This window comes from Pseudophryne corroboree, chromosome 1, assembly GCF_028390025.1.
Source record: "Pseudophryne corroboree isolate aPseCor3 chromosome 1, aPseCor3.hap2, whole genome shotgun sequence".
Lineage (NCBI taxonomy): Eukaryota > Metazoa > Chordata > Amphibia > Anura > Myobatrachidae > Pseudophryne > Pseudophryne corroboree.
This window is the reverse complement of record NC_086444.1, coordinates 831,893,108-831,918,264: the sequence shown is the minus strand read 5'-3', so window position 1 is coordinate 831,918,264 and position 25,157 is coordinate 831,893,108. Positions and strand designations below refer to the sequence as shown.

Below are 25,157 nucleotides of genomic sequence, written 5' to 3'. Positions count from 1 at the left end.
TTATGTAAATAAGTCTAAAAAAATATGTATACAAAGTCAATATTTTTATTACTAAGTGAATTACAAAATTCAGAGTGCAGTATATTTAGGGGTCTATTTACTAAGCCTTGGATGGGGATAAAGTCGCTGGAGATAAAGTACCAGGCAAACGTTCCTAACTGTCATTTTTCAAACACAGCCTGTGACATGGCAGTTAGGAGCCGATTGGCTGGTACTTTATCTCCAGCGGCTTAGTAAATATACCCCTTAGCGTACTACTGGTTACCTAGCAGAGCTGGCTGTCTACAGTTTCCCAGAGTAGGGATAGGACATCCAAAGGAAACATTACCAATGCTGATGTTTTTAACATTGGTAAAAAAAAAACCATTGTTTAGTCCTAAACATTTGTTTAGAATCAGAAACAATGGTTTCCGAAGTTAACCAATGTTTCTACCTGTTTGAAGTAAACTGGCTACTTAATAACAATCTAAACAAGGGATTTGAATGCAAAAATCTATAGTAACACCTTCGTATGGTACACTTGTGAGCTATCAGAAATAGGGGAAATGTAACAGCCTGCAAGATGCAGCCATCGGCATGATTCTGGAGAGTCTACCCGATGTTTTATTACATCAGTCATCCAGGTTGTTTTGCCTTTTAAATGATTGTCATAGATTGGAATCTCGGGTAAGCAGGTCACCTGGAGTGGCCGCATTTTAACTGTGGTCTGGGTCAAACTCTATAGCCGTCACCTCATTTCCACCATAACCTGTTCTATTGTACATCTACTATAGGTCCTGTACCTTTCTCTACGCACGGTGTGAAGACTTGTCCCAGAGCATTACATATATTCTGCCGGAGTCAGGCCCACATGGAAGGGGCATGCATGACCAACCTCCATATTGTTTGGCCGCAAATTTGTCTGTCCCTGTGGCTGTTCCAATGACTGCTCTTCTTTAGGTACCTTCTGTTTCAGTTGTCTGATACAGCCCTGAATAACCCCACTTTATCCCGGGATTGCCTGCTGTGGTACACTACTTGGAGGGCTTCTGCCCTGCGACTGGGGGGTTCCCAGTGCTCTGTGCTCATTTCGCTGCCAGCAGGCCACACTACTTCTTCCTCGCTGCTTTACCTGGAATCTCTTTTGTCTCCCTGGTGATCCTGCTGCGGTGGTGCTAGACGTTACTCAACCCCCACCGCCTGCTGTGTACATAGACTGCTCTATCTTCCTCCTATATTTCTTCTGCTTCCTGTTGGATTTTGCTACTAGGGACACAACTGTTGGTATCTCCAGCTCCCTGCTAAGACTGGTGCCTATCTCTGCAGACAGTATATTCAGCCTACTTGACTTCTTCCACCTTGGCTGCTTTCATCAAAGATCTAGCGACTGCTTCGTGATGGGGAATGAGACAGTGCATTCCTGACTCCACTATTCTCGGACTTCGAATCTACACAGGGAGCCCTCTACTTATTTTTAACAGTGGTGGTTCCACTACGTTTCAGTGCTCACCTGATTGAACATTGTGTATATTTGAGTTATTACATGTGATCTTCCCTACTGTACTGTTGTAATTTAACCTGCATCACCTCCAATGTGACTCACGTCTTCTGAAGATCTTTGTTCTTTCATGCACTCCGGCAGCACTATCCGCGTTACTGATTCCTTTGAATTTGTTTTTGTTTGTTTTTTTCTGATTCCCTTTTCACTGTATTTGATTGTTGTTAGAGCATATTACTTGCATAGTCATTTTTGTATATCTATTTTTACGCTATAAAATTGTGCTTAGTTTTTTTTTTTTTTTTACTATTTGCAGGAAGTATGGCAACAAGGGAACAATACAGTACACTTTTCTGATTCTGGGTTGCTGGTTATACTTATTCTTTCCCCTGTAGTGTCATGCAAGGTATACTGAATCTTGTAATATATCCACATACGTGATCTCACAATTGGAAGATTACTCCCCCCTCACCTCAGGTCATGTACTCAGGGTCCTGACGCTAAAACAATTGCTACTTAGTTGGCGATGGAGTTACTGAAGATCATAATACACTATATAGATGACGGGTTTAACAGCTTGTTGTCTTTATTAGTTCCTGATGCAGTCCCTCTGGATGACCATACCACCTGTCCGGCTAATTCAACTCAGTTACTGAGCAATTCTGAGATTACTGTTCCAGTCCCTATTGATTTCAATGCTGTTTGTTACATCTAGGGCCCTCATTCAGAGTTGATCGCTAGCTGCTTTCGTTGGCAGCGCAGCAATCAGGCAAAAAAATCGGCAATTCTGCGCATGCGTATGGGGTGCACTGCGCACGCGCGTCGTACTTTCACAAAAGCCGATGCAGTTTTACACAAGCTCTAGCAACGCTTTTCAGTCGCACTGCTGGCCGCAGAGTGATTGACAGGAAGTGGGTGTTTCTGGGTGGTAACTGACCGTTTTCGGGGAGTGTGTGAAAAAACGCATGCGTGCCACATAAAAACGCAGGAGTGGCTGGAAAAATGTAGGCGTGGTTGGCCGAACGCAGGGCGTGTTTGTGACGTCAAAACAGGAACTAAATAGTCTGCAGTGATCGCAAGGTAGGAGTAGGTCTGCAGCTACTCTGAAACTGCACTATTTTTTTTTGTTGCAGCACTGCGATCCTTTCGTTCGCACTTCTGCTATGCTAAGATACACTCCCAGAGGGCGGAGGCTTAGCGTTTGCACTGCTGCTAAAAGCAGCTAGCGAGCGAACAACTTGCATCTTCCCGCCGTCTCTAATTCTGCTCTGACACCTTCCCTGTGTTTTTAATTTTTAAGGTTTGATGGAAGCCCTGATTCTTATCCCTTTGAAAATTTGGAACACAGTTCTCTTTGACAGATCGCCACACCATCGCTGAGAGAACTCCTTTTTGCTGTTAGCTCTTAAAATTGTATCCAATATGTTGTTGTCATAATTCACTGCAATTTTTTTTCTGTAATCTTCACTGGCAAGGCTTACATGCATGTTTTGTCTGCTGTTCTTGTTTTGTGATCCTCTCAATAAAGTGTGTTTTACATAAATAAATAAATAAATAAAAAAAGAACATTTGGAACCACATTGTGGGTTAGGAGCATCTCCAGCGTATGCTACTCCTTATCCAATCCAATAGAATGTGGAAAGCAGGTACAAGCCCTGTTTTATTGGCCTTTGCTTTCTAACCTCTCATTTACCCCACAGACTGATGCGTTTGTTTATTTTATAAGAGAAGAGTAATCGCTGCAGAACACAAATTATTTCTTTTTAGAGTCTCTTAGCTACAATTACATAGGTGATCACGTGATACCTGTCTGCTCTAAGTGACACATAACCTACTTCTTTGTCACGACTCCTGGAGACATATTTATGACCTTATACGATTAATACTGTCCGTTTCACAATGGTTAGCAGATGCTATGTTCACTACTGCTTACTGTTTGAGTTGTTTAGGTTACTCTGTACACCAGCGTAATCCCTGGTGCACTATGGGGGTCATTCCGAGATGATCGCTTGCCGTCGATTTTCGCAGCGCAGCGATCAGGTGAAAAAATGGCATTTATGCGCATGCGTATGCCCCGCAATGCGCACGCGCGACGTACGGGTACAAAGCCCTTTGTGGTTGTGCTCAGGTTCCAGCAAAGTTTTTCTTCGCACTGACGGCCGCAAGAAGATTGACAGGAAGGGGGCGTTTCTGGGTGTCAACTGACCGTTTTCAGGGAGTGTTTGCAAAAACGCAGGCGTGTCTGAAAAAACACAGACGTGGCTGGGCGTTCGCTGGGCGGGTGTATGACGTCATATCCGAACACGAATAGGCTGAAGTGATCACAAGCGCTGAGTAGGTTCAGAGCTACTCTGAAACTGCACAAACTGTTTTTGCAGAGCTCGGCTGCACATGCGTTCGTACTTCTGCTAAGCTAAAATACACTCCCCAGTGGGCGGCGGCACAGCGTTTGCATGGCTGCTAAAACTGGCTAGCGAGCGATCAACTCGGAATGACCCCCTATGTTAGTTAATTGGTTGAGAAAATTAAGAAAATGTGATGTTCTAAAACACATCTGTTCTAGTGTGTCTACAATATTTTTAGATCTTGTTTGCTTGTGTTCACATCTTGCCCCCCCCTCCTTCCCCCCTCCCTCCCTCCCTCCCACCCACACACACACACACACACAAAATATCTTTTGTTTATATGACCGGAAGATTATTACTAGCATGCAAATGTATACTGCTGTACTTTGTCTATGTCACTTTTGGTGTCTTGGCTATACATCTGTTTTTGCCTTTCATGCAATATTGCTATGTTTATTCTGTTACTTGTGTTTCAGAGTGAAAAAAATAATTTAAAAGAGATTGCCGCAGACTGTCGCTGATGTCTACATTTCCCCCAAAGAGTAATTTATGTGCACATTATCATTCAGTTAAATCCCCCTGAATTTAAAAATAAGAATTTACTTACCGATAATTCTATTTCTCGGAGTCCGTAGTGGATGCTGGGGTTCCTGAAAGGACCATGGGGGATAGCGGCTCCGCAGGAGACAGGGCACAAAAAGTAAAGCTTTTCCAGATCAGGTGGTGTGCACTGGCTCCTCCCCCTATGACCCTCCTCCAGACTCCAGTTAGGTACTGTGCCCGGACGAGCGTACACAATAAGGGAGGATTTTGAATCCCGGGTAAGACTCATACCAGCCACACCAATCACACCGTACAACTCGTGATCTAAACCCAGTTAACAGTATGATAACAAAAGGAGCCTCTGAAAGACGGCTTCCTACAACAATAACCCGATTTTTGTAACAATAACTATGTACAAGTATTGCAGAATAATCCGCACTTGGGATGGGCGCCCAGCATCCACTACGGACTCCGAGAAATAGAATTATCGGTAAGTAAATTCTTATTTTCTCTATCGTCCTAGTGGATGCTGGGGTTCCTGAAAGGACCATGGGGATTATACCAAAGCTCCCAAACGGGCGGGAGAGTGCGGATGACTCTGCAGCACCGAATGAGAGAACTCCAGGTCCTCTTTTGCCAGGGTATCAAATTTGTAAAATTTTACAAACGTGTTCTCCCCCGACCACGTAGCTGCTCGGCAGAGTTGTAATGCCGAGACCCCTCGGGCAGCCGCCCAAGATGAGCCCACCTTCCTTGTGGAATGGGCATTTACATATTTTTTGCTGTGGCAAGCCTGCCACAGAATGTGCAAGCTGAATTGTACTACAAATCCAACGAGCAATAGTCTGCTTAGAAGCAGGAGCACCCAGCTTGTTGGGTGCATACAGGATAAACAGCAAGTCAGATTTCCTGACTCCAGCCGACCTGGAAACTATATTTTCAGGGCCCTGACAACATCCAGCAACTTGGAGTCCTCCAAGTCCCTAGTAGCCGCAGGCACCACAATAAGCTGGTTCAGGTGAAACGCTGACACCACCTTAGGGAGAAACTGGGGACGAGTCCACAGCTTTGCTCTGTCCGAATGGACAATCAGATATGGCTTTGTGAGATAAAGCCGCCAATTCTGACACTCGCCTGGCCGAGGCCAGGACCAACAGCATGGTCACTTTCCATGTGAGATATATCAAATCCACAGATTTGAGTTGTGTAAAACAATGTGATTTTAGGAATCCCAAACTACGTTGAGATCGCCCAGTGCCACTGGAGACATCAAAAAGGGGTTGTATATGCAGTACTCCCTTAACAACTTCTGGACTTCAGGAACTGAAGCCAATTTCTTTCTGGAAGAAAATCGACCGGTCGAAATTTGAACCTTAATGGACCCCAATTTGAGACCCATATACACTCCTGCTTGCAGGAAATGTAGGAATTAACCTAGTTGAAATTCTTCCGTGGAGCCTTCCTGGCCTCACACCATGGAACATATTTTCACCTAAGCGGTGATAATGTTGTGCGGTCACCTCCTTCCTGGCTCTGACCAGGGTAGGGATGACCTCTTCCGGAATGCCTTTTTCCCTTAGGATCCGGCGTTCACCCGCCCTGGCGTCAACGCAGCTGCGGTAAGTCATGGAACAGACATGATTCTTGCTGAATCAAGATCCTTTCTAGTATCTCTTGAAGTTCCGGGTACCAAGTTCTTCTTGGCCCAAACCGGAACCACGAGTATAGTTCTTACTCCTCTCCTTCCTATCATTCTCCATACACTGGGTATGAAAGGCAGAGGAGGGAACACATACACCGACTGGTACACCCACGGTGTTACCAGAGCGTCCCAGCTATTGCCTGAGGGTCTCTAGACCTGGCGCTTCATGTGGGACGCCATCATAACCACCTTTGGTCTTTCCCAACGGTTTACAAACATGTGGAAACTTCCAGATGAAGTTCCCACTTTTCCGGGTGGAATTCATTTATGCTGAGGAAATCTTCCTAGTTGTCCACTCCCGGAATGAACACTGCTGACAGTGTTATCACATGATCTTTCGCCCAGCGAAGAATCCTTGCTGTCATTGCCCTCCTGCTTCTTGTGCCGCCCCGTCTGTTTACGTGGGCGACTGCCATGATGATGTCCTACTGGATCAGCACCGGTTGACTTTGAAGCAGAGGTCTTCCTAGGCTCAGAGCATCGTAAATTGCCCTTAGCTCCAGTATATTCATGTGGAGAGAAATCTCCAGACTTGACCACACTTCCTTGGAAATTTCTTCCTTGTGTGACTGTTCCCCAGCCTCTCAGGCTGGCATCCGTGGTCACCAGAACACAGTCCTGAATGCTGAATGTGCTGCCCTCTAGAAGATGAGCACTCTGCAGCCCCCACAGAAGAGACACCCTTGTCCTTGGAGACAGGGTTATCCGCTGATGCATCTGAAGATGCGATCCGGACCATTCGTCCAGCAAATCCCCCTGAAAAGTTTTTGCGTGAGATCTGCCGAATGGAATCGCTTCGTAAGAAGCCACCATTTTTCCCAGGACTCCTGTGCATTGATGCACTGATACTTGGCCTGGATTTAGGAGGTTTCTGACTAGGTCGGATAACTCCCTGGCTTTCCCCTCCAGGAGAAATACCTCTTTCTGGACTATGCCCAGAATCATTCCTAGGAACAGCAGACGTATCATCGGAAAACAGCTGCGATTTTTGGAATATTTAGAATCCACTCGTGCTGTCGTAGAACTACTTTAGATAGTTCTTTTCCGACCTCCAACTGTTCTCTGGAAACTTGTCCCTTTCAGGATATCGTCCAAGTAAGGGATAATTTAGATGCCTTTCTTCTTTTAAGAATCATCTTTTCGGCCATTACCTTGGTAAAGGCCCGGGGTGCCGTTGATAATTCAACGGCAGCGTCTGAAACTGATATTGACAGTTCTGTATCACGAACCAGAGGTACCCTTGTTGAGAAGGGCAAATTTGGACATGGAGGTAATCCTTGATGTCCAGGGACACCATATAGTCCCCTTTTTTCCGGTTCTCTATCACTGCTCTGAGTGACTCCATCTTGATTTGAACCTTTTTATGTAAGTGTTCAAAGATTTCAGATTTAGACTATGTCTCACCAAGCCGTCTGGCTTCAGTACCACAATATAGTGTGGAGGACTAATACCCTTTTCCTTGTTGTAGGAGGGGTACTTTGATTATCACCTGCTGGAAATACAGCTTGTGAATTTTTTTCCAATACTGCCTCCTTGTCGGAGGGAGCCGTTGGTAAAGCAGGCTTCAGGAACCTGCGAGGAAAAAATGTCTCGACTCTCCAATCTGTACCCCTGGGATAATACTTGTATGATCTAGGGGTCAACTTGCGAGTGATCCCACTGCGCGCTGAGACTCTTGAGACTACCCCCCCACTGGTGGAGGGCTTCTTTTCCTGGGAAGGGGCTGCCTGCTGCAGTCTACTTCCCTTTCCTCTATGTCTGGGCAGATATGACTGGCCTTTTGCCCGCTTGCCCACATGGGAACGGAAGGATTGAGGCTGAAAAGACAGTGTCTTTTTCTGCTGAGATGTAACTTGGGGTAAAAAGGTTGGATTTCCCAGCTGTGGCCGTGGCCCCCAGGTCCGACGGACCGACCCCAAATAACTCCTTCCCTTTATACGGCAATACTTCCATGTGCCGTATGGGATCTGTATCACCTGACCACTGTCGTGTCCATGACATCTTCTGGGAGATATGGACAACGCACTTATCTTGATGCCAGAGTGCAAATATCCCTCTGTGCATCTCGCATACATATATATAGAATGCATCCTATTAAATGCTCTATATCAATAAAATATTTTTAGTCAGGGAATTCGACCAAGCCAACCCAGCACTGCATCTCCAGGCTGATGGCGATCGCTGGTCGCAGTATAACCACCGTCTGTGTGTATATACTTTTTAGGATATTTTTCCAGCTGCCTATCAGCTGGCTCCTTGAGGGCGGCCGTATTTGGAGACGGTAACGCCACTTGATAAGCGTGTGAGCGCCTTATCCACCCTAATGGGTGTTTCCCAACGCGCCCTAACTTCTGGCGGGAAAAGGTATAACGCCAATATTTGCTATCGGGGTAAACCCACGCATCATCACACACTTCATTTTATTTGATCTGATTCAGGAAAAACTACAGGTAGTTTTTTCACTTCCACATAATACCCTTTTTTGTGGTACTTGTAGTATCAGAAATATGTAACAGCTCCTTCATTGCCCTTAACGTGTGGCCCTAATGAGGAATACGTTTGTTTATTCACCGTCGACACCGGATTCAGTGTCCGTGTCTGTGTCTGTGTCGACCGACTGAGGTAAATGGGCGTTTTTTATAAAAAAACCCTGACGGTGTTTCTGAGACGCCTGGACCGTTACTAATTGTTTGTCGGCCGTCTCATGTCGTCAACCGACCTTGCAGCGTGTTGACATTCTCACGTAATTCCCTAAATAAGCCATCCATTCCGGTGTCGACTCCCTAGAGAGTGACATCACCATTACAGGCAATTTCTCCGCCTCCTCCAGCATCGTCCTCATACATGTCGACACACACGTACCGACACACAGCACACACACCTGGAATGCTCTGACAGAGGACAGGACCCCACTAGCCCTTTGGAGAGACAGAGGGAGAGTTTGCCAGCACACACCAAAAAACGCTATAATTACATAGGGACAACCTTATATAAGTGTTTCTCCCTAATAGCATCTTTATATATATATTTATATCGCCAATTTGTGCCCCCCCTCTCTGTTTAAACCCTGTTTCTGTAGTGCAGTGCAGGGGAGAGCCTGGGAGCCTTCTCTCCAGCCTTTCTGTGAGAGAAAAAATGGCGCTGTGTGCTGAGGAGATAGGCCCCGCCCCTTTTACGGCGGGCTCGTCTCCCGCTCTTTAGTGAAGTTTGGCAGGGGTTAAATATCTCCATATAGCCTCTGGGGGCTATATGTGAGGTATTTTTAGCCAGTATATAGGTTTACATTTGCCTCCCAGGGCGCCCCCCCCCAGCGCCCTGCACCCTCAGTGACAGCGTGTGAAGTGTGCTGAGAGGAAAATGGCGCACAGCTGCAGTGCTGTGCGCTACCTTTAGAAGACTGTCAGAGTCTTCAGCCGCCGATTCTGGACCTCTTCTAACTTCAGCATCTGCAAGGGGGCCGGCGGCGCGGCTCCGGTGACCATCCAGGCTGTACCTGTGATCGTCCCTCTGGAGCTAATGTCCAGTAGCCAAGAAGCCAATCCATCCTGCACGCAGGTGAGTTCACTTCTTCTCCCCTCAGTCCCTCGTTGCAGTGATCCTGTTGCCAGCAGGACTCACTGTAAAATAAAAAACCTAAGCTAAACTTTCTCTAAGCAGCTCTTTAGGAGAGCCACCTAGATTGCACCCTTCTCGGCCGGGCACAAAAATCTAACTGGAGTCTGGAGGAGGGTCATAGGGGGAGGAGCCAGTGCACACCACCTGATCTGGAAAAGCTTTACTTTTTGTGCCCTGTCTCCTGCGGAGCCGCTATCCCCCATGGTCCTTTCAGGAACCCGAGCATCCACTAGGACGATAGAGAAACATACATTGCTTGGCATGCCATACCCAAGGACACAACTTCTCTATCTCATGTACTACATTTAGACACCTAACACATGGACCTATTTGTTCCTGGGTTCCAGTCACATTATCAACAGTTACCATGTTGACATTAATGTCGACACTAAAATGTCAACACGGTTCAAAATGTCAACTTGTACCATATCAACTTACTCAGAATGTAGACATTTTAAATGTGGCCATGTGAAATGTCAATATTCTAATGCTGGCGGTTAGGGTTAGGCGCCACCAGGAGTAATAAGATTTGGATGCGGAAGGTTAGTGTTAGTAAGCACAAAATATAAAGACAGTCGTTCCATTATAGGTCTGACATTCACATGACTGCCGGGACCCGGAAGTGGATAAATTACCGCTGGGCCACCAGGGACATTAGCTAGATAATCTATCACCTCCACATGTCATATGTGTGGACATAATGAATGTTGACATGGCCACGGACAACAAGCAAAGCATGTCGATGTGCTTCATGCCAATGCATGTCAACATCACATTTCACACCTTGCTCCTGAATGGGAAGCCATGAAACTATTTGTAATTGTCACTTTAAACAATTGCAGCTAAGCAGATCTAGGTAGTGTACACCCACACACTACATAATCTCCTTAGCTGCGATGATTTAAACTGCCCATTACAACTACCTTCATATACTTACAATTATCAGGCTTCCTCTGTAGGAGCCAATAGCTTAATATGTTAAGTGTATGATAAGAGGTTGAGAGTTTGAGTTCTGGGTAAGGCATGCTGAAAAATGTGTGTTTTAAATTCACGGGGATTTAACAGAAGGTGTATCTCATGTACACATGGCCTAAGCTGGGTACACATTGGGCAATATATCGGCTCGAACAAACGTTATATCATGAGCCGGTCGGTGGTTACGTATTATTATTATTACCAGTTATTTATATAGTGCACACATATTCCGCAGCGCTTTACAGAGAGAATATTTGCCCATTCACATCAGTTTCTGCCCCCGTGGAGCTTACAATCTATATTCCCTACCACATGTACACGCACACACATTCACGCTAGGGTTAACTTTTGTTGGGATCTAATTAACATACAAGCATACTTTTGATTGTGGGAGGAAACTGGAGTACCCGGAGGAAACCCACACAAGTATGTGGAGAATATACAAACTCCACACATTTAGGGCCATCGTGGGAATTGAACCCATGACCTCAGTGCTGTGAGGCAGTAATGCTAACCATTACACCATCCGTACTGCCCCAACTTGATGTACACTTGATATGTCTGTAAACAACGTCATTCACAGACATATAGCGTTGACTATGCATCACAGCCAATGGCCGATATATCTAAAGATATATTGCCGGATTTACCTGTGTGTACGGGCGGTCCACCAACCACCCTTGCTGCAAGAAATGATGACACATTGAGCGGCCTTACATGATACGGTCTCTCTGTTGACGCAATAGCTGGTCCGCTGTCAAGTGATCCTGGTGTGTACCCAGCATTAAGTGTGGTAGCTAATCAAACAAGCCTGTCTTTCCCTGACCTCCCTAATACATTAGTAAAACATTAAAGAAAAAAAAACTTGTGATGGGAGGTAACATTGGATCCTCACCATTGCAGGGTCTGATAAAACATAATTCGATTCCCACCCCAACATCTGGAGATCATATGTAGTTCCTAGCAGTGGTGTAACCACCATGGGTGCAGGGGATGCAGATCCTATGAGGCTTGGGCTGTCTCCAGGGCTCACTGCTTCCCAGCACCCAGTCACGCATGGAGATCCGCTGCAACAGAAGTAGTGCTGACAGGGAAAAAAACTAAATCTTTTCACCTGTCATCACCAACAGCATTACTCCTGGCTGGCCACAGCTCTGCTCTCGTTAGCAATATCGTTCATTGTGTATACACTATATTGTTTGCTCAGGAATTTAAGGGAAAACACTGATGATATCGTGCATGGAGCATATTGCCTAGTTTATAACCAGCATTATTCATGTGTGACAATCCTCCAAAATAAAATAACTTTAGACAGTACTGGGAATAGAGTAGAATTGGGTATCATACTTGACAAGAGTATGAGGTCAATGTGGGGCATGGCAATGGTCTGGAGGTTATGGGGAGACACAGTAGGTGACACAATTGCAGAGAACACCTTAAAGGTCAAGTTCTCTCATTACTTGTACTAATAGACTACCTTACCATAACCAACATTTTTGTATACCTTTACTATAAAACCAAAAAGTTTCCTATCGCTGCAATACTAAATCTTGCATTGCCCACTGACTCGCCTTAAAGCCCAGACTAGGATTCCAGTTTCACTTTCCATTAAAATAAAAACAAAACTTACATAAAGGAAACTATGTATAAAGTAGAAAAAACAAATTTTTCTTTAACTTACAAAAAAATAAAATAAAAATGTTTTCTATAATAATAAAGCATGCTTCCCTCTAAGGATCGCCATCTCCAGAGAGACCCCATGAAAGCTATCGCTGCCTTTAACGGATAGATGGAAAATGTGTTTTTCCCTATAATAAATATTACTACTAGTACTCTGACCCACTTACTTATTTTTTCTGCAGTCAAAGAACTTTACTGTCAGCCAACCTGCATGACACATGCTAAATAGGGTATCCGTTTGGATGAAGCGAGCCATGCGAGGGGACGCGGTGCACTAATTGGGGTTCCCCGTCACTTTACGCAGAAAACGACACCAAAAAAGTAAAAAATAATAATTCATGTCGACAGTTTCATGTGGCGACCATTTTTATGTGTCGACATTTTGTCCATGTCGACCATGCCAATGTCGACCAATAGTGGTCGACCTAATGACTGTCAACCATAACATGGTCGACCATTCATACCGGGACCGCAAAATAGTACTGTGTAGTAAAACATTCTGCAAACATTTAATTTATTGTATTTAATGTCTTTAGGATATATGGCTGATAAAGCTATTATATTGTTTTCTGTATCTATATTGCAAACTGTGTGGTATACTGATATGGTAAATATAAATCTCTGAACCACAATTGCTGTGTTAGTTCCATTGTTTATACTCATGCACTTTGCACCCATTGCTCATTACACTATACACATTGCGCCACAAGTTCCACTATTTTCCAGTCTAGCGATACAAACATGGAGGTAATCCCTGAGCGGGCAGGCAGCAGAAGCATACAGAGGTCAGTGCTTATGGTTTTTTTGCTGCCACTATTTCCGTTTATTATCTCGGTAGATGGGACAGCCAAGCTCTCTAAACTGTATGGCCCCCCCGCCCCAGCATCATGCCATTGCTTATCAGCACCATAACATCTTTATGGTGCCTGATATGCATGATGGGGTATGTCAAAATTCACCCGACTGGGCACGCTTTCTAACTGAGGCCTAGAAGTTCTCATGGTGACTCTGTTAATGTGCCTAAAATACTGTATCACTGCTGTTGGTTAACTTTAGGGAATCATCTGCATTGCAATAAACAGAAGCACATTTTTCATGTTCCACTTATAAGATCTGGCAGACTCTTAAATATTACTGACTGATACATTCAATTACAGCTAGCTTAAAAACTAAAAGAAAGTAAGTAGGAAAGGTTGCTGTAACAAACATTTGGGTTTATGTCTTTTTATTGCATTGTATTTAACTACACTTTTGAGCACCCTGCGTCTGGAAGTTTTAGTCTGGAGCTTCCCATCTGTGTCCATAAACACGAGTAAACAAGTAACTTCTACAAACTTATAGGCCCTACACACTGGCCGATCCGCCGCCGAGCTGCCCGACGGCGGGGGGGGGGGGGGGGGGGGGGGCAGTGACGGAGGAGTGAAGTCTCTTTACTCCCCCCCATCACCCGGCTGCATTGAAGTGCAGGCAAATATGGTGGAGATCGTCCATATTGGCCTGCATGTACAGCCGACGGGGGACCAGCGATGAACGAGCGCGGGGCCGCGCATCGTTCATCGCTGGAGCCTCCACGATATGAACATTATCTCGTTCATTAACGAACGAGATCGTTCATATCGTGCAGTCATGTCGGCCAGTGTGTAGGGCCCATTATTCATCTACTTAGAGCATTTTGTTGATTGGCTATAGTTGTACTAGCCCACAGCCACTTCAATATGGAAGACAGATGTAGCCTATATGTAGTGTTATAAGCACAAGTATCCTTGTTAGTATTGTAACTCTACAGGTGCCAGCATACCCAAAAAGTTAATGACTGCCAAAGTTTGCTGTGGCCAGTAAAAAAATTTTTTAGCTAATTTTACATAACTATACTTATAGTGGAGTTGGACCAATCCAGTCAGTCATCACATGCACATGCTACAGAAATCGGGGCATAAACAAGTGCAGGACTTTATGCAAGGCAACCTAAGCGTCTGGGTAGGCTGAAAAATCCAAATATGCCTTAATTCTCTAAGGCAGGCATATCCAAACTGCGGACCTCCAGCTGTTGTGAAACTACACATCCCAGCATGCCGACACAGTTTTGCTGTCAGAGAATGCTAAAGCTGTGTCAGGGCACGCTGGGATGTGTAGTTTCTCAACAGCTGGAGGGCCGCAGTTTGGACATGCCTGGTCTAAGGAGCACAGAACTTTAAACACAGGCGACACATGGATCTGAAAGTGCTTTAGCAAAGAAATGTGTAAAGGAACTAAGGAATGAGCTATTGCTATGACTCTCATCTACACTTAGGTACGCACTCACCTATACTCAGGAACCAGAAGTCTGGTCCTACACAACATTAACATGTGGAGTAGCAGCTTTTTGGTGTACTATTAATGTGGAGCTGCACTTGTTGACTCCTAATACATATTCTGGCCTTATATTTCTCTATTAGGTTCCAGTATCCAGTAATGGGATACGGTCATTAGGTCGACCACTCTTAGGTCGACAGTCATTAGGTTGACCACTATTGGTCGACATGCATTAGGTTGACATGGTCACTAAGTTGATATGGTCATTAGGTCTACATGAACAAGGTCGACATGGAAAAAGGTCAACATGAGTTTTTCACCTTTTTTTTATTTTTTTGTACTTTTTCATACTTTACAATCCACGCGGACTACGATTACGGTGCACTAATTGGGGTTCCCCGTCACTTTCTGAAGGAAACGACACCAAAAAAAGTAAAAAAAAAAAAAAAAAAAACACCTCACGTCGACCTACTGACTATGTCGACCTAGTGACAATGTCGACATAGTGACAATGTCGACCAATAGTGGTCAACCTAATGACTGTCGCCCTAATGACCCCATACCTTATCTAACATCTTTGTTTTTTAAAGTAGTCTATGATTTATCCATCTCCTATATAATTGCCCACATATGTCACTCTGTGACTGTGTGGATAACGCTGGGCGTGGCTAGGAGCTCTCATTGGGTTAGCAGCATGTCTATCACACCCAGTCCACAGCTGATTGGGTGAGAAAAGCCCTCCCACACAGGTTACATCCAATGGGAGGCTCTGCCCTTTGGCTGCTGTGTGTTCCCAGAGCGGGATTAATAATGGGGCTCATGGAGCTGCAGCTCCAGGTCCACACCCCAAAATAGACCCATTGCATCTGCAGCAACATACCAGTCAACAATTTACACGTAAAAAACGTTACAAATCCGAAAAGGGGGCATGGTCACGGGTACAGTGGCGTGGCCACGGCCCTTTTCCTATACTTTCAATGTAAGTTTGAAGAGCCAAAAATCGGTACAGACCATAACAAAAAAAAGGTACTGTACCTGCCAAAAAGGTCCAGCTGGAGGGTATGCCACTGCATCTGCAGCAAGTCTCTGCACTGTACATAGGGGAAAAAAACCTTTTACTGGATCGTCCTATGTTCTGCTGCCAGTCCGCCTGCCCCCTCCGGCATCAACAATCTGCACTCCCTAGCTGCGGCGCAGGTGGAACAAAAGCTGCTGCGGCCACTGGCATAGACGTGTATGAAAGCGGCGCAGCGGAAGGCTTTCATAGCCCTCCCTGCGCCGCATACTCTCTGAGCCCCGGAGCCTCCTCTGCGCGTGATGTCACAGAAGTGCCTCCCCACCACAGCCGCGCCCAGATTCCCAGAGGCTCTGACTCCGCAACACAGCACCTGGGCTGCCGGCCTGGAAGCACCGAGATGGCTAATGTAACGGATAGAGTGGGTGATATAGCAGAGGGTAATGTCTGAATGCTGATCAGTGGTGCAAGTGAGCGGGTATGCGCAGGTACGGCGTACCCTTAAGAGTTTAGCTGTGGGTACTCCGTACCCACCGCCGCCGGGCCGCCGCTCCCTTCCACCGCTGCTGCTCACTGCGCTGCTGTGCTGCGTGCGCCTCTCCTGCCCCTCAGTGTCTAACTTCAATTCGGCGCCGGCCCGTGAGCCAATCAGAGCTCGCGGACCAGCAGCCAAGGCTCCTGATTGGCTGCCGGACCGCAAGCTTTGATTGGCTCACAGATCGGCGCCTAATTGAAGGTAGACACCCGCACCGCCACCAGAGACTGAGGGCAGGAGGCGTACACTGCGCTCTTCTCCCTTCACACACAGGACAGCAGCAGTGTAGTAAGCAGCAGGGGAAGGGGGGGGGGGGGGGGGGGTACTGTGAGGACATGTGTACCTGGCACTGGGGGCATATCTGGCACTGCGGGGACATGTGTATCTGGCACTGGGGGCATATCTGGCACTGGGGGCATATCTGGCACTGGGAGCATATCTGGCACTGTGGGGGCATTTCTGTATCTGGCACTGGGGGCATTACTGTATCTGGCACTGGGGGCATATATGTATCTTGTACTGGGGGCATATCTGGCACTGTGGGGGCATTTCTGTATCTGGCACTGGGGGGCGATGTATATCTGACACAGTGGGGGCATTTGTGTATCTGACACTGTGAGGTAATGTATATCTGGCACTCTGGAGGCATTTCTGTATCTGGCATATGTTGGGCAATGTGTATCTGGCACTGTGAGGCAATGTATATCTGTCACTCTGGGGGCATTTGAGTATCTGGCACTGTGGGGCAATGTGTATCTGGCACTGTGGGGCAATGTGTATCTGGCACTGTGGGGCAATGTGTATCTGGCACTGTGAGGCAATGTATATCTGGCACTGTGGGCCAACGTGTATCTGGCACTATTGGGGTCATATGTGTATCTGCCCCCGCCCCAATTTTTTGGGCGAGCGCACATAGTACCTATAAAACATTATTTCTACTTGCATCACTGATGCTGAATCAATGTAAAAGGTGACAGTGCTGTGCAGTGCAGTGTCACTGACACTGCACTCTCACCTTTTATATTGATTCAGCGAGTCAGTCAGTTCTGCCAGCCAATCGCTATTGTTAATGCCGCTGTCCCAACGCGCCACATTACAGGGAAGTAGACGCACTAAATAAACTACAAATCCCAGCAGCCCTTACCGCCGAAGCATTTCGGCGCTAAGGCCTGCTGGGAGCTGTATTTTATTGAGTGCATCTTCTTTCCTGTAATGCGGCGTGTTGGGACACCGTTGCTAACAATAGTGACTGGCTGCTTGGCTGCTGTGCGAGTCTACGGGAGAGCCACTGCCAAAGGGAGGACAGCAGCTTAGCTGCTTCCAGGAGGAGAAGCAGAAGCATTACCCGCCCCTTCCCCACCCGCAGTACCTCCAGGCCCCACCTGCAGTACCTCCAGGCCCCATCTGTAAGTTTGAAGAGCCAAAAATCGGTACAGACCATAACAAAAAAAAGGTACTGTACCTGCCAAAAAGGTCCAGCTGGAGGGTATGCCACTGCATCTGCAGCAAGTCTCTGCACTGTACATAGGGGAAAAAAACCTTTTACTGGATCGTCCTATGTTCTGCTGCCAGTCCGCCTGCCCCCTCCGGCATCAACAATCTGCACTCCCTAGCTGCGGCGCAGGTGGAACAAAAGCTGCTGCGGCCACTGGCATAGACGTGTATGAAAGCGGCGCAGCGGAAGGCTTTCATAGCCCTCCCTGCGCCGCATACTCTCTGAGCCCCGGAGCCTCCTCTGCGCGTGATGTCACAGAGGGGTTGGGCACCCCCCAACCCCTCCCACGGTGGCTCCGGACCCCCTAGTCCACCCACAGCACACCCGCAACTCCACCACCCGCGGCACTCCACGGTGGCTCCGGACCCCCACCCGCGGCACCCACCCCTCCCCCACCCGCGCTACCCCCGCAATCACCCCTACTACACCCGTGGCACCCCTGGACCCCCTCCCCCATCCGTGTCTCCCCCGCACCAGTCACTCCCCCAACCACAGCACCTATTAGGTGATTCATCAGGACCTGCTTGCTCTGCATGCTACGACTCCTTAACCATCATGTGCCCTTTGTCCGTGCAATATTTAACAACTCACACAATTATGATTGGAGGAAATACTCCATATAATACAAATATTGCAGTCACAAGGGCGTGCAAGGGTTAAGGGGGCGTAGACCCTTACGACGGTGTGAAGAGCGCCCGTAGGGCGCGATGAATCACCTAGTATTATGTAATACTGTCTATGCTGATGCGCTACAGAAGGGTCTAAAATAGTGTATTTAAATTTTAAGTAATTTTGATAAATAATTATATATTTTAAACTGCAATGTTATTTTATTTAAGGTCATACATAATTCTAGCTAAGGAGAGAAAAGTGCTGCTGCTTGCTATTTTTCTTTCCAGCCTGTAACAGTCGACTAACATTACAGTAAATAGGGGAAATCAGTAGCATGGGCTCCTCCCGCATCAGCCCAGGATATGAGCGCTAGTGTTTGTTTCCCAGTGGCAACTTTTTCTTGAAACAATTTTTTTTAAGCCAGTGTTGTATCTAGTGTTCTGTTGCACAAAGACAGAACATGTTCTAGCACACCATTAAGTTTAGCTGCACATCTCTTAACATATGTGCTACTTTTAATAATCAAGGCAGAATGCAATTTTCCAGCCCACATTTGTGCTCACTGGGGGTCACTCCGAGTTGTTCGCTCGTTGCTGATTTTCGCTATACTGCGATTAGTCACTTACTGCGCATGCGCAAGGTTCGCAGAGCGCATGCACTTAGTTATGTTACACAAAAGTTAGGTATTTTACTCACGGCATAACAAAGCTTTTCATCGCTGTTCTGATCGTAGTGTGATTGACAGGAAGTGGGTGTTTCTGGGCGGAAACTGGCCGTTTTATGGGAGTGTGCGGAAAAACGCAGGCGTTCGAGTTGCAAAACGCAGGAGTGGCTGGAGAAACGGGGGAGAGGATGGGCAAACGCTGGGTGTGTTTGTGACGTCAAACCAGGAACGAAAAGGACTGAGCTGGTCGCAATGGCTGAGTAAGTCTGGAACTACTCAGAAACTGCTAAGAAATTTCTATTCGCTATTCTGCTAATCTTTCGTTCGCACTTCTGCTATGCTAAGATACACTCCCAGAGGGCGGCGGCCTAGCGTGTGCAATGCTGCTAAAAGCAGCTAGTGAGCGAACAACTCGGAATGACCACCACTGTCAATGAGGCCTAACATCTGCAGCTGCTGAGCAATCATACTTTTATGTTGACAGTAGAATCATTTTTATTTCACCTATACCTGCATTAATAGCATTGACATATAAGGCACCCAGAAGAAATAAAAATCTATAATAAAACCTCTTGATGAAAAGCAAAAAAAAAAAGTAAAATACTGTAATAACACAACCCCACTCCACCCCCAAAAAAGTAAATATATGGGAGAAATCGTATTTACGCTAGCTACTACCAAGCTATTGGAGGAGAGCTGCTCATTTAGCCTTTTAGAAACTAAGGTCCCGAACTCATAGATCCACATTAATTCTCAATGCAAGAAAGGATGTAATCTGTCGCCACCTCTTGCTGACAAAGGAAAATAGGGATAAATGTTTCAAGAGCAATGTTGCCACATAACTTATCACAGGATATAATACCACAGCAATGTTATTAATGTGTCAGAGGTCTTGTGGTAACAAAACCCTGCTGAGTAATTGCCAATGCATGGCCCTATTCCACACGTGCAAGCCACACACAGGGTCTTATTCAGAGATGGACGCAGCCACGTCCATCAGGTCTGTGCACACGCACTGGCCCTACTGCGCATGCGTGACCCATCGCTTTGCCATCGCATCCCAGAAGGATGTGATCACATAGTGATTGATAGCTACAGGCGTTAGTTGGGGGGGTCGTTTGGTGTGCGTGGGCCGGACCGTTTTCAGGGTGGCTATGTGACATAACACACAGCCCTCAGAGAAAAATTAAATGGTGCCGGACCCCTTCCAGCACATCCAGGCAGGGGTCATCCTTTAAGAGATGGCTTCGCAACACACGTGCTGGGCAGCCTTGCCTTGGGCACCCTAGCATGTGAGTAGATGGACACAGCGTTACTGTCGTATAAATCCAGTGATCTTGCCGTATAAATCCTGTAATCCTGCCGTATAATTCCAGTGATCCTGCCGTATATGCCCATTGATACTGCCGTATATGTCCAGCGGTACTGCCGTATAAATCCAGTGATCCTGCAGTATAATTCCAGTGATCCTGCCGTATAATTCCAGTGGTACTGGCGTATAAGTCCAGTCCAGTGATATTGCCGTATATGTCCAGTAGTACTGCCATATAAGTCCAGTGGTACTGGCGCATAAGTCCAGTGATCCTGACATATAATTCCAGTGATCCTGACGAATAATTCCAGTGGTACTGGCATATAACTCCAGTGATCCTGCCGTATAATTCCATATAAATCCATATAATTCCGTACAAATCCAGTCCAGTGGTGCTGCCATATAAGTTCAGTGGTACTGTCCTGTGCTGTATATTATTTACTCCAAATAAAGGGTTTATTAATATTCAATCCAAATAATTTTCACAGGGTTTGCCCTGTGTGGTGTAGAGGTATGCTCTCCTGTACCGCATATTGGCCCTCATTCCGAGTTGTTCGCTCGCAAGCTGCTTTTAGCAGCATTGCACACGCTAAGCCGCCGCCTACTGGGAGTGAATCTTAGCTTAGCAAAATTGCGAACGAAAGATTCGCAATATTGCAAAAAGATTTATCTGTGCAGTTTCTGAGTAGCTCGAGACTTACTCTTCCAGTGCGATCAGTTCAGTGCTTGTCGTTCCTGGTTTGACGTCACAAACACACCCAGCGTTCGCCCAGACACTCCCCCGTTTCTCCAGCCACTCCCGCGTTTTTCCCAGAAACGGTAGCGTTTTTTCACACACTCCCATAAAACGGCCAGTTTCCGCCCAGAAACACCCACTTCCTGTCAATCACACTCCGATCACCAGAACAAAGAAAAAACCTTGTAATGCCGTGAGTAAAATACCAAACTGCTTAGCAAATTTACTTGGCGCAGTCGCAGTGCGAACATTGCGCATGCGCAATTAGCGGAAAATTGCTGCGATGCGAAGAAAATTACAGAGCGAACAACTCGGAATGAGGGCCATTGTTATATAACTCCAGAAAAATAATGGAGAACAAAAAACTGGAGGATAAAATAGGGAAGCTCAAGAACCACTTCCTCCTAGTGCTGAAGCTGCTGCCACTAGTCATGACATAGACGATGAAATGCCATCAATGTGATAGTAGAGGGTATGTAAAATCCAAAAAAACAAAGTTCAGTAAAAAGACCCAAAATAAAAAACAAATTAAATGGTCTGAGGAGAAACGTAAACTTGCCAATATGCCATTTACAACACGGAGTGGCAAGGAACGGCTAAGGCTCTGGCCTATGTTCATGACTAGTGGTTCAGCTTCACATGATGTTGGGAGCCCTCATCCTCCCGCTAGAAAAATGATAAGAGTTAAACTGGAAAAAACACTGTGCGTTCTAAGATGGTATCACAAATCCCCAAGGAGAGTCCAAGTGTGTCGGCGGTTGCTATGCCTGAAGGAGGCGCACCCACAGTCCAGTTTCTGATATTCAAATTGAAGATGTCACTGTTGAAGTACACCAGGATGAGGATATGGGTGTTGCTGGCGCTGAGGAGGAAGTTGACAATGAGGATTCTGATGGTGATGTGGTTTGTTTAAATTAGGCACCGGGGGAGACACCTGTTGTCCGGGGGATGAAGAAGCCCATTGTGATTCCTGGGCAAAATAGCAAAAAAGCCACCTCTTCGGTGTGGAATTATTTCTCCACAAATCCGGACAACAGGTGTCAAGCCGTGTGTTGCCTCTGTCAACCTGTAATAAGTAGGGGTAAGGATGTTAACCACCTAGGAACACCCTCCCTTATACGTCACCTGCAGCGCATTCATCAGAAGTCAGTATCGAGTTGTGAAACTTTGGGTAAGAGCGTAAGCAGTCCACTGACACCTAAATCCCTTCTTCCTCTTGTACCAAAGCTCCTGCAAGCCACACCACCAACTCCCCCAACGTCAACTTCCTGCTCAGTCAGGAACGTCAGTAGTCCTGCAGGCCATGTCACTGGCAAGACTGTGGTGTCCTCTCCTAACCAGGATTCCTTTGGAAGATCCTTGAGTGGTACGCCTGCAGTTGTTGCCGCTGCTGTTGTTGCTGCTGGGAGTCGATCGTCATCCCAGAGGGAAGTCGGAAGACCACTTGTACTACTTCCAGTAAGCAATTGACTGTCCAACAGTCCTTTGTGAGGAAGATGAAATATGACAGCAGTCATCCTTTTACAAAGCAGATAACTGAGGCCTTGACAGCTATGTTGCTGTTAGACGTGCATCCGGTATCCGCCATTACTTCAGTGGGACTTAGAGAATTGTTTGAGGTACTGTGTTCCCGGTATCAAATCCCATCTAGGTTCCACTTCACTAGACAGGCGATACCGAGAATGTACAGAGACGTCAGAAAAAGTGTCCTCAGTGTCCTACAAAATGCAGTTGTACCCACTGTCCACTTAACCACGTACATGTGGACAAGTGGAACAGGGCAGACTAAGGACTATATGACTGTGATAGCCCACTGGGTAGATGTATGGCCTCCCGCAGTAACAACAGCAGCAGCGGCACCAGTAGCAGCATCTCGCAAACGCCAACTCGTTCCTAGGCAGGCTATGCTATGTATCACCGCTTTCCGTAAGAGGCACACCGCTGACAACCTCTTACGGAAACTATGGGACATCACTGCACAATGGCTTACCCCAATTAGACTCTCCTGGGGATTTGTGATATCGGACAACCCCAACAATATTGTGTGTGCATTACATCTGGGCAAATTCCAGCACGTCCCATGTTTTGTACATACAATTAATTTGGTGTTGCAGCATTTTTTAAAAAATGACAGGGGCGTGCAGGAGATGCTGTCGGTAGCCAGAAAAATTGCGGGCCACTTTTGGCATTCAGCCACTGCGTGCCAAAGACTGGAGCGCCATCAAACATACCTGAACCTGCCCTGCCATCACCTGAAGCAAGAGGTGGTAACGAGGTGGAATTCAACACTCTTCATGATTCAGAGGATGGAGGAGCAGCAAAAGGCCATTCAAGCCTATACATCCACCTACGATATAGGCAAAGGAGGGGTAATGCACCTGACTAAAGCGCAGTGGAGAATGATTTCCATCTTGTGAAAGGTTCTCCAACCCTTCGAACTTGCCACACGTGAAGTCAGTTCAGACACTGCCAGCTTGAGTCAGGTCATTCCCCTCATCAGGCTTTTGCAGAAGCAGCTGTAGAAATTGAAGAAGGAGCTAAGACAGAGCGATTCCGCAAAGTATGTGGGACTTGTGGATGGAGCCCTTCATTTGCTTTGCCAGGATTCAAGGGTGGTCAATCTGTTGAAATCAGAGCACTATATTTTGGCCACTGTGCTCAATCCTAGGTTTAAAGCATACGTTGTATCTCTCTTTCCGGCAGACACAAGTCTGCAGAGGTTCAAAGACCTGCTGGTGAGAAAATTGTCAACTCAAGCGGAACGCGACCCATCAACAGCTCCTCCTTCACTTTCTCCCGCAACTGGGGCTGCGAGGAAAAGGATAAGATTTCCTAGCCCACCCGCTGGCGGTGATGCAGGGCAGTCAGGAGAGAGTGCTGACATCTGGTCCGGACTGAAGGATCTGCCAACGATTACTGACATGTCTATTGTCACTGCATTTGATTTTGTTACCATTTAAAGAATGGTGGACGATTATATGAGTGACAGCATCCAAGAAGGCATGTCAGACAGTCCGTACGTATACGGACAGGAAAAAGAGGCAATTTGGATGCCCTTGCACAAACTGGCTTTATTTCACCTAAGTTGTCCCCCCCCCCCCCACCCCCCCCTGCAGTATGTACTCCGAAAGAGTGTTTAGTGCAGCCGGTAATCTTGTCAGTGATCGGCGTAGGTGGTTACTTCCACAACATGTGGAGAAGATGATGTTCATCAAAATGAATTATACATTTCTCCAGGAAGACCTTGACCAGCAATTGCCTCCAGAAAGTACACAGGGACCTGTGATAGTGGATTCCAGTGGGGATGAATTATTACTCTGTGAGGAAGAGGATGTACCCAGTGAAAGGGGTGAGGAATCGGAGGATGAGGTCAACATCTTGCCTCTGTAGAGTCAGTTTGTGCAAGGAGAGATTGATTGCTTCTTTTTTGGTGGGGGCCCAAACAAACCAGTTATTTCAGCCATACAACATAAGGGTGGGTGGGAGGACCCAAGGACAATTCTATCTTGCACCTCTTTTTCTTCTTTGCATCATGTGCTGTTTGGGGCCTAGTTTTTTAAGTGCCATGTCCAAACTGCGGCCCTCCAGCTGTTGTGAAACTACATATCCCAGCATGCCCTGACACAGTTTTACTGTCAGAGAATGCTAAAGCTGTGTCAGGGCATGCTGGGATGTGTAGTTTCTCAACAGCTGGAGGGCCGCAGTTTGGACATGCCTGCTCTAGTGACACTCCTAGATGGGCCAGGAGTTTGTGCCGCACACTTGTGTTTCTTAGCTTAGTCATAGAGCTACCTCCTTGCACCTCTTTTACTTCTTTGCATGATGTGCTGTTTGGGGCCTACTTTTTTTAAGTGTCATCCTGTCTGCAACTACAGTGCCACTCCTAGATGGGCCAGGTGTTTGTGCTGCTCACTTGTTTCGCTTAGCTTAGCCATACAGCTACCTCATTGCACCTCTTTTTCTTCTTTGCATGATGTGCTGTTTGGGGCCTATTTTTTAAATCTGCTATCCTGTCTACCACTGCAGTGCCACTCCTAGATGGGCTAGGTGTTTATGCTGCACACTTGTGTCGCTTAGCTTAGTCATCCAGCCACGTTGGTGCAACCTTTTGGCCTAAAAACAATATTGTGTTTGCGATGTGTTCAGAATAGACTGGAAA

The 25,157-nt window shown here is 46.5% G+C and overlaps 1 protein-coding gene across 1 annotated transcript in view; it reads right to left on the bottom strand.

Annotated features, from left to right (window-relative positions):
* Positions 1–25,157, bottom strand: part of SCARB2 (scavenger receptor class B member 2) — a 195,804-nt gene that overhangs the window by 88,648 nt on the left and 81,999 nt on the right. The window lies entirely within an intron of this gene.